Below are 9,223 nucleotides of genomic sequence, written 5' to 3' on the forward strand. Positions count from 1 at the left end.
CAAAGTATAATGCCAATTTTAATTCTAATGTATTTTAGCTAAGATTTTTTTGACATGTAACTGATCTTTGATCGTAATAAACTTGACTAACTGACAGAGTCCACACTCCAAAGCAGCCTTTTTTCCCCATGTAGAATCCAGCAACTTGGATTAATTGAGGTAATGTACTCCGTGGAGGAGCTCCAACCGGAGTTAAGAATCCTGTTCTACTATAATTATAGAATGTTTTAGGGTTGCCAACCTCCAGGTGGGGTCTGGAAATCTCCTGAGATTATAGTTAATCCCCAGGAGAAAATGGATCCCCCCAAATTCTCCAGATTTTTCTCAACCCTGAGCTGGCAATTATATGCATAATTCATCTTTCTCACTGAGAGTCAAGGTGGATTGGATTGCTGAATGGGTATCAGAATGCAATAAAACAATATAATTCATACAAACAATACAGTAACAATTCACAACCACAATGCAGTAGTTAGTGCAAACAGTGTTAAAAAACTGGATTACAGAATTAGAAAATAACAAGAAGGGGGACCTGCGATACTCGCGGGGGTGGACGGAGAAGAAACTCCACTGAAGGAGAAGGAAGCAACTGCAGGTGAGCCTTCTCCCCTGCTCCCCCCGTCCCCAGCACCCACAGCGAGGCCTGCACCACTCCAAGCCTTCTCCCTCCCCCCCCAGCACCGGCAGCAAGAGGCCTGAAGTCAGCCTGCCGAACTTTCTCCCCCCTCCTCTGCCAGCGGTGGCAGCAGCGGCGGCGGGAAGCCAGACTTTCTCCCTCCCCCCCCCGGGTGGCGAGGGCTGCTTACAGCCGCCACGCCTCGGCTCTGGCAGCAAGGCCTGAGAGGCTTCTAACCCCCGGCCCACCACAGAGTTCCCAGAGTGTTCCCTGCGCATGCGCAGGAAATGCTCTTTTACTTTTGGGGGGATTTAAATATCCCCCCTATATTTTTTCAACCTTTTAGATTTTTGTGCACACCCGGGGACTGCCCCAAGTGTGCAGGAAAATCTCCCTGCCCCCAGGTGCCCCCAATGTGTGGATTTAGATGTCCGCATGCAGGGGGCACCTTCGCTATTAGATATATAGATTAGAAAACTGCACAGTACATACAATAAACAATGCAAGATTTTTTTAAAAAAAAAGACGTGCCTAAAGATGTTCCCCTGAACGATTCAGTTGGGCTGCAGCCCTATTCCCTTTACTCCATTCCGCCCAATTCCATTTTGCAACAACCATATTTATCTTAAGGGATACGTATGGACATTGGAAGCAAAATAAAGAGTTCTGCATAAGAAGCAAATCTGTGCACTTAGTTTCTTTGGCACAAAAGGGAGATCACCTGGGTGCAGAATTTGAGTTTTTTCAGTCTAGTACAGAGCTCTGATGAATAAACAATGGCACTCTGCCTTCTCTGCTTAGGGTGGAGAATGTTGTGCCTTGCCAGAGCTTTTTACTGGCTCAGCTGGAGGAGATTATATGAAAGTCAGTTGATGTTATGCAAGAGCCAAATATTTTTTTTCTCCGGGGGGGGGAAGACACCAACCTTCTATTCATAGACCAAACCCACCCACCCCCAGCCCTGTACTAGAATCAAACTAAGCTTTCACTGAACAGTTTTGAAGCCATCCCAAAGTGGCTCGGTGACTCAGCCAAAATTAACACTACCCAGCCAAAACGTCCATGGAAAGCACCATCAGAAAGGCATCAGGCTGCAGTTGCTTCCCATAGAATGCCATTAGCATCCGGGAGAAATGTGAGGCCCTGCAGAAGCAAGTTTTTAGACCTCAACTCTGCTATTCTTTTGTTTTAACCCTTTTACAAAAATTCAAAAAAAAAAACCCGACAACACGAGAATACAGTAGAAAAGATAAAATATACAAAAAAGAGAGAGCCAGCCATACTACATCCATATTCCATTTTAAAAGTAGAGGCAACATTACAGTTAGTTAATACTTATCACACCTAGTGGTATGTGAACTCTGCTAATCTTAGCATCTCATCAAGCTTTCCATCCATCATCAGGCCCAATCAATTATTGTCCCCGTGCAGTTTCTGTAGGTATAAGCATTGGCTGGAATTCAGACTGTTCTGTATATAGATGACCCTTGTGATGAACTTCTTGGGGACACAGAAGAAAGGAGAAAGGGGAGCATTCTCCTAGCTTCCCTTTGGGCTCCACTCCGAGGCAGCCAATTGGTTCCCACTAACCGGATCTTGCCCTGACTGGATGGCCCAGGCTAACCATACCACATCAGATCTCAGAAGCTAAGCAGGGTAGGCTCTGGTTAGTACTTGGATGGGAGACTACCAAGGAAGTCCAGGGTTGCCCTTGCAGAGGCAGGCACTGGACATCCATCTCTGAACATCTCTTGCCTTGAAAACCCTACAGGGTCACCGTAACCCAGTTGACAGCACTTTCCACCACCAAGCTGATCTTGCCTGCCGACCTGAGCTGTTGATAACATAGGTAGCTCGAAACAGTGAATGCAGAGCATTTTTAAGGCGTAAAGGAAATCTTAAATGCTGCAATAATGTTACAGAATAAAGTCTGAGTCCAGTGACACCTTTAAGACCAACAAAGTTTAATAAGCTTTCGTGTGCACACACACTTCTTCAGATACAGTGAATAATGTTGTGACTGATACCTCTTTTCATACTTTCATGCTGCGGAGTCAGAAACCATTAATGCTGAGCAATCACTATGACTGATTATAGTAAATACACTGCAACCTTTGCTACAGAAAAGCACAGAACTTAAGCACACCGGGCATCTCTAATAAAATCATACTTTTACAATCTGCCTGGAAGAGCAAAAAAGCTTTGCAGTGATCAAGGCTCATTTGTAATAGAACCTCAGGGATGCTTAATCCCAGAAATACACATTGCCTTATTAGCTATCTCCTCATCATCAACCCTAGCCCACAATTTCTTGAGCTGCTGAATCTCACTTTTCTCATCTAGGGTTGAGTGATCTGTCCAGAATGCATAGAACAGTTAGATTTTTTTTTAGAAACTAGTGTGTTCAATAAATGTAGGCCTTTTGTGTCAGAGTACTTAGTAGTGCTGAGTGCCAGCACATATTTTCCTGGGCTCTTCAAAGTCCTGAGCCTTCTCTACTGGCCTGTCCCGCTCAGCCAGAGAAAAGGATAGTGGACCCTCAGGGACACCCTAGTGAGGAACTGCAGAGGGAGGGGGGGTTGGTGGAAATGGGCACAACTTCATATATGAGTACTGGTGCTATTTTAGAACAAAGAAAGCACTGGATTAAAGATAATAGTTCTTGGAGTACTGTCAATTTTAATTCCTTGCTATGAAAACGGGCAGAGCAATCCTCTGTTGCGCCTGTGCTGACACAGCTGACTGTGGCACAACAGGGTCACTGCTAGTCACCTCCCTAAAGGGAAAGTTACGTGGCAGCTGAATGTGGGGGGAAAGGTGCACCATGGCTTTTCCGCCACAGCATTCTGTCCAACATTGTTGCTAGGCAGGGGCAACAAGATAGACAGGACAGGCAGGATGAAGGGGAGTCGTGTCTCAAGGGGGCTGAGTCAAGCATCTGTCACTGGCAGGGGTGTCATTTGCACAGTGGTCCCTGGACGGGTCATTGGCCCATGCTGGCCCCCTGGGAACAGGGACCACAGCCAGGGCCATTCCACTGGAGAGCACACATGGTATTCTCATGTCATATCCCTGCCATGTCAGGACGTCTCCCCCCGAGCCGCTCCCTACCTACTTCAAGAAGGTTAGTCAGGCGGCCCTGCAGTTTTCCTCCCACTCATCTATATCATCTGCTGTGGAAACATTATTGTCGGAGTGGCGATCCCACCGCTGTTGTGTCTATGATGATTATGTCGCTCACATGACATCCCCCCATGTGCTCCCTTCTCCCATACTTCGCAACAAACACCAACATCTGAGATGTGCACAATGGTTGAGGTTTACTGAAGGGATCCAGGGACAACAGAGTGGTTAGGGTGGAATTGCAATGTTTCCAAGCGGAATTCCACTCGGTCTTTTGGCACTAGGGGCACCTTCCCAATGGGTATGAGAGGGAAGGGCCAGGAGGCTGGCTTCTGCTGTGGAGATGGCACATGGACTTTGGGCTCCATGGTTAGGGTGATGGCTGTCCAAGTTGGATAGGCATGTGCTTATGGGGGAAACACACAGTGGAGCAGCCGCCTACGTTCCTTTCCTTATTGGCACCCTCTGAAGCACCCATATTGATGCTGGCACAAGCTTTTGTGCCATCGTTCCACTGCATGTGGCTGCAGCACAGCTGCACTGGTGGAATTGAGTGGCACAGTGTTGCTTTTGCCCTGTGCCAGTGTAAATGGCCATCCATAACTCCAGGTCACACTTGCGTAGAAGTTGGTCGGCTCCCTGTCATTTCTGCGCCCCCCCCCCCCAAATTACACTGTAAGAGAATGTAATAGACAGGTCTTTTTAGCAATCAGTGGACTAGTGAAGTATAACCTAAGATTTCCCAGAAACCTTTATGATGCCCAAAATAGAACATGATCTGATTTATCAAGTTCATTTTGGCGTATATTTAGGAAGCAATTTTTAAAAAGTGACCCATGCTAATTTTGTGACCCAATAGCAACAAATACCTGAACTAGTGTGGTTTTAATGCCACTTCGAGTCAAATGCAAAGCTTCATGAGGAAATTAGCTTTATGAGAATAATACTTGTAAAAAGACAATATAGCGTGTACTTACTTCTCTTATGTTTCAATTTAATTAAATAATTATTTTATTTGATTTATATCCCACTTTCCACCACAAGCAGGCTCAGGGAGGTCAGAACAGTCATATTGTCAAACATCGCCCTGCTCTGTTTGCCATGGTTGCTGGGGGAGGGGGATCCTTTAGGTGGGGAGGAGTGAGTATGGAGTGTGTGGCTGCACTATCTCAGAGGCATAATTCTTCCGAAGAAGCCTTCCTCTCTCCCACAGGGAAGTCCTTGAAAACCTTTGGTGCCAGCTTGCTTTTGTAGATAATGAGATTGTATATTTCCCAGGTGAAAAGGGGGTAGAGCCCCTGGGGCTAGGCGGGGTGGATGTGACATGTGAGTGGGCCTTAGGAGGGGGTTACATTTGAATTACCTATATCTATGATTGTACCCGCCAAAATCTTCAGAACTGACACAGTACTGTTATGACCTGAACAATGCTTATAATTCAATAAACGTGTCACTGCCAAAGAGAGTGTTGTTGAGAATAACTTGCCCAGGAGTCTGACACATATCACGACTGTCAAAAGATGCAGTATCATAATAACAATGTTAAAGCATACAATTTAAAACCAGATTAAAATCAGCTCAAATAAGATGGCACATCACTTCAAGGGAGTCAAGAGTGCCTCCTGCATAGGTGCAACAAGGCGATCAATGGGCATCCAATACGCTGGAGAGTCCTGTGCAGATCTCTATAGCACTGGGGGCCATTGAGTTGGACAGTATGAGCAGGGGAGGCCAAAATGGTTGGAGGTCCTCCACCTCAACCAAAAGCCTAGCAGAACAGCTTCATTTTACAGGCCCTGTGGTATTGTAGTAAATCCTGCAGGGCCCTGATCTCAAGTGGGAGTGTGCTCTACCAAGCCGGGGCCAGGGCAGAAAATGCCCTGGCCCTGGTTGGGGCTAGGCAGACATCTTTCATGCCAGGGACTACCAAAAAGTGTTGGTCTGCCAAATGCAAGGCTCTCTGGGGCACATATGGGGAGTCCCGTAGGTATGCTGGTCCCTGGCTGCATGGGGCCAAAACCTTGAAATGGATCTGGTCCTCAATTGGCAGCCAGTGCAATTGGCGCAACAGTGGCTGAATGCGTGCCTGCACAGACATCACAGTGAGCAAGCACGCCACTGCTTTTTGCACTAACTGTAGTTTCTGGGTCAGATTCAAAGGCAGCCTCACGTAGAGTGAGTTACAGTAATCCAGTCTGGAAGTGACCATTGCGTCATATACCATCGATGAGGTTTTCTACTCATCTATTTCAATACAGTTCCCTTCCACAGAGGTCACTGGCGTACCTCAGTTTTTCACTATCGCTCTCCATAGCATTACTTGTTAGTTCTGTATCAGATTGGTAATGGCAGTGTTCCTTCCACCATGTGAGAGGAGACATATAAAAAGAATTCTAGTTTTGGCTGTACAGGTGAAATCAAAACCAATCAGATTAATCAATTTGATTTTCTATTTACATTATTTTATGTATTTATTGTTTTATCCTCCCCTTCCCATTTACGTACTCCTGGGCATAATCACCAAAGAAGAATTACAACTTTGAAACTTCCACACTTGCCTGGTAGTGTATCCATTTATTGTTATTCATGCTATAAAACCATGAATCTTTAGAAATGAAAAAAATCAATCAAAAAATAAAGCACTAGACATTTTTAATGGGGGGGGAAATCACCCTACACATCTGCAAAGTGAAGGTAGTATAATATGCTTTAAAAGCAAAAGAAAATGAAAGTCTATGTAAAGCAGAGATGGTAGCTTCTCCCAGCCTGTCAGTGACTGATGGACAAGCTCCAAGGGTGTGAGAATGTTTGCATAACAGCTGATTGGCATGACTACAAGTTTAGGCTGTTTTCACATGTAATACTAGGTAATTTGGACATTTAAAAGTGACTCTTTTCTACTTTCTGCCTTGTATTAATGACATCCATAGGATGGCCACAAAACCCACAATCCAAAATAAAATTAGGCATAATTAAGTTTACTAATTTCAGTTAGTTTGTAGTAAAATAGTGATAGAAATGCCAGTGGGCATGGAGAAAAATGTCACCTCGCTTTAATAGAGACCTAATGGGATGTTATTTACCCAGTGATGCCATGAAATAAACTTCAGCTGCCCATTTCCACACATTGTGCGTGTTAAGTGCCATCTCACTTCTCACTTATGGCACCGCAATTAATCACCTCCAAAATGCCCTATCATTAACAGCCTTGCTCTGTTCTTGCAAACTGAGGGCTGTGGCTTCCTCAGTTGAGTCCATCCATCTCATGTTGGGTCTTCCTCTTTTCCTGCTGCCTTCAACTTTTCCGAGCATTATTGTCTTTTCCAATGACTCTTATTAGGGCTGCCAAATGCAGCCGGGGGGCGGGGAATCCCCCGCTTCGGAGCCCCGATTTCCGGCGCGCCGGAATCGGGGCCCGGGGAAAACCCCACCCCCGCGTGCGCGTCACCCGGAAGTGACGTCGCACGCTGGGGGCGGAGCCATGCCGTTTGAGGGGAAAACTCTTTGTTTTCCCCTCAAACGGCGTGGCCCCGCCCAGCGTGTGACGTCACTTCCGGTGACGTCCTGCCGGCGCGCGCGCGCATCCCCGAGCGACTCCCGGACTGGCCAGACGATCCCCCGCTGGTAGGAAATTTTAATTTGGCAACCCTAACTCTTATTGACTCATTATTTGACCAAAGTATGATCACCTCGTTGAGTCATTTTAGCTGCCAGGGAGAGTTTAAGCTTGACTTGATCTAGAACCCATTTATTTGTCTTTTTGGCATTCCACAGTATCCATAAAACTGTCCTCCAACAGCAAACACAAAGCCTCCATTAATAGGGCAGGGCTTTTTTCTCCCGACAATTGGTAACCCTAAATAATAAAGAGATCATCAAAGATTATTGGCATGCTGTAAATAAAAATACTGTTACTTATAGTAACTTGACATGATGTCACCACAGTTGAGATGGAACCAGGAAGGGGAACCAGGGCTGAGTACATCATATTGTGTCTCCTTTAACTGCTACTGCAGAGATTGGAGGACATGACAGTGACCATGTGCTTATAATAAAGTATAGTTTGGGCCTCAGTTTAGTGATACTAGAATCTTAAATATACATATGCAAAAAGATAACATTTGTAAGTTTGGGGGATTCTGTTGTTGAATATGATGCTGTGTGGCTCAGTCTATTGGGACTCATAGAGTTTAGGTTGCATTTCAATCCAGATTTAAAACGATCAATTGTTTTAGGACAGATGTTGACAGGTTTGCAAATCTTTTGAATTAGCACCCTGATCTTCTGAGAACATTTTTTTTCTTATTTATTAGATTATTGCACCAACAGACAGATACTTGCTTTGGAATGCACTCAGAAACCTCTGAGTAAAATATAATGGTCTAAAAAGCTGAAGACACTCTGTTTTGCCTTCTTCTGCCACTGCCTACAAGAAGGACCTTGGTTATACAAATCTGTTCTCTTGAAATATCACATTTTAAATCAGTTTTGCAATAAGCAGCACACTTCTTCACAGATACTCTTCCTTTTCAATTGAGAGTGAATTAACCTCAGTTTGCATTCATTCATCTGGTAATGGGATTAAGTTAATATGAGATAAACTGCTCTTAAATCAGAGAGACATTCTACAAGATGCTTATCTGATTTAACACAGTGGCTGGAGAAATGGGGGAGATTTCTCCTAGATGTTTTAAAAAGGAAAAGGAAAACATTATTTGAACTAAGATTAAGACATAAATTTAATTTGGTTTTTCAGTGGTGTTTTATTATCTAGAAATCCTGCTACTAAGTTGGCTCTGAAGTCTTGCCATGTTTAAATTGCTTGAAGTAATTAACTTTTTTAAAAACTGCACTCTTGCAGGGTGCTTTAGTTTTAAAAGGTAAAGGTTCCCTTGCTCGAAAGCCAGTTGAGTCCGACTCTAGGGTTGTGGTGCTCATCTCCGTTTCAAAGCCGAAGAGCCAGCGCTGTCCGAAGACGTTTCTGTGGTCATGTGGCCAGCATGACTAAACACCAAGGTGCATGGAACGCTGTTACCTTCCCACCGAAGTGGTACCTATTTATCTACTTGCAGTTTCTTGCTTTCAAACTGCTAGGTTGGCAGGAGCTGGAACTAGAGACGGGAGCTCACTCCGTCATGCGGCAACTCGGATCTTGAACTGCTGAACTACTGACCTTCCACAGCCTGCAGTTCAGCATCTTAACCACTTGAGACACCACAGCTATAGTTTTACTGAGTAGTAAAATCAGCCATCATGCCTTCCTTGCTTCTCATTATTCCATAAAATTCTACTGTGAAAATATGACAACCTAAGAGCCCTGCTGCATCGAACCAGTGGTCCATCTACTTGAGAGTTGGGTTTTGCACAGTGCCCAGCCTTGGACGTCCAGAAAACCAGTAAGGCCTTGGCCTCTATCCCCTGCTTGTTAGATCTCCAAAGCAACTGGTTGGCCATTGTGTGAAGAAGGATGCTGGAGTAGATGAA

The 9,223-nt window shown here is 44.9% G+C and overlaps 1 protein-coding gene across 1 annotated transcript in view; it reads left to right on the forward strand.

Annotated features, from left to right (window-relative positions):
- Positions 1 to 9,223, forward strand: part of FRMD4B (FERM domain containing 4B) — a 182,788-nt gene that overhangs the window by 22,194 nt on the left and 151,371 nt on the right. The gene's annotated exons all lie outside the window — the stretch shown is intronic.

The sequence above is a fragment of the Gekko japonicus genome, unplaced genomic scaffold (genome assembly GCF_001447785.1).
Source record: "Gekko japonicus isolate JY-2015 unplaced genomic scaffold, Gekko_japonicus_V1.1 scaffold2987, whole genome shotgun sequence".
Taxonomy (NCBI): Eukaryota; Metazoa; Chordata; class Lepidosauria; order Squamata; family Gekkonidae; genus Gekko; species Gekko japonicus.